Consider the following 1,797-nt stretch of genomic DNA (forward strand, 5'->3'; position numbering starts at 1 on the left):
CTTTTTTGGCCATGGCACCTGGTGGACACTGCGGTAGATGCAGAAAGATAGAACGTGATCCTTGTCCTCAAATTGCTTCCTGTCTTATTGGACAGATGAGACACACCTTGAAAAATTTTAAAACCACACTGAAGACTTAAGGGTCAAGTGTACCAATTATAATGAGGTTGGGTTGTACATATACCAGAACGCAAAATAACAGTGGCTTAAGCAGCAGAGTTTATTTCTTACTCTCGTGGAAGAATTCTGAATGTAGGCAGTCAAGGGCTCCAAAAAGAGGTCAGAGACCCAGTCTCCAATTTTCCTGCTCACTATCTCCAGCATGCAACTTCTACATCATGGCTCAAGATGGCTACTGGAGATCCAGCCTTTACATTCATATTCCAGGAAGAAAAAAGTGGTGAAGAAGAGCATACACCCTCTCTTTAAGGGAACTTCTTAAACATCACATAAAACACATCAACTTATAGCTAATTACATACATCAAGTCACAAAGCCACTTTCACTGAAATCTAATTGCACAGAACTTAGTCACATGGCCAGCTCCAATGCTAGGAAGGCTGGGAAATGTAGTCTTTTAGCTGGGACAGAGGGAGCAATGTACCCACTAAAAGTTAGGTTTCTGTTGTCAGGAAAGAAGGGGAGAATGAGAATGGATATTGAAAGGCAACCAGGAGTCTCTGGCATACTAAATGCTGTGGGCAGAACATCCTTCTAGGGGTCAGAGCAGGAGAAGATCAGGGTGGGCTTGAGGAGTCCAAAGCCTCCTTGGAGAAGAACGGACCAGAGCTAGAGCTCAGAAGAGGATACGAGTTGGATGACCAGAGAGGAGGGGAGAGAGCATTACAGGTGAAAGGATGAATTTTTCACATTGTCAAATACCAGGAGAGGGATATGACACCAAAAGCACAAGAGACAAAATTAAAAAAAAAAAAATTAATTGGAGTATATTAAAATTAAAACTTTTGTGCAGCAAAGGTATCATCAAGAAAGACAAACCACAGAACGGGAGAAAATATTTGTAAATCATATGTATCCAATAAGGGTCTAAACCTATTGCCATTGAGTTGATTCTGACTCATAGCAACCCTATAAGACAGAGTAGAACTGCCCCATAGGGTTTCCAAGAAGCGGCTGGTGGATTCAAACTGCTGACCTTTTGGTTAGTGGTTGATTGCTTAACCACTGTGCCATCGGGGTTCCTGATAAGGGTTTAGTATCCAGAATATATAAAGTACTCTTATAATTCAGCAATAAAATGACAAATAACACAATTAAAAATGGGTAAAGAAATTGAATAGACATTTCTCCAAAGAAGATACACTAATAGCCAACAAGTACATGAAAAAGTGCTCAATATCATTAGTCATTAGGGAAATGCAAATCAAAATCACCATAAGATACCACTTCATGCCCATTAGGATGGATATAATTAAAAAAGATAATACCTAGTGTTGACAAAGATGTGGAGAAATTGGAACCCTCATACATTGCTGGTCAAAAAAAAAAAAAAAACCAAACATTGCTGATGAGAAGGTAAAATGGTACAGCTGCTGTGGAAAACAATTTGACAATTGCTTAAAAGTCAGACATAGCATTACCATCTGACCCAGGAATTTCATTCCTAGGCATATACCCAAAAGAAAGAAAACATATGCCCACACAAAAACTAGTACATAAGTGTTCATAGCAGCAGTATTCACAATAGCTAAAGAATGGAATCACCCAAATGTTCTTCAGTTGAAAAATAGATAATTTTTGGTATGTTTATACAATGGAATATTATTTATCCATAAA

This window comes from Loxodonta africana, chromosome 8 (assembly GCF_030014295.1).
Source record: "Loxodonta africana isolate mLoxAfr1 chromosome 8, mLoxAfr1.hap2, whole genome shotgun sequence".
NCBI classification, from domain to species: Eukaryota; Metazoa; Chordata; class Mammalia; order Proboscidea; family Elephantidae; genus Loxodonta; species Loxodonta africana.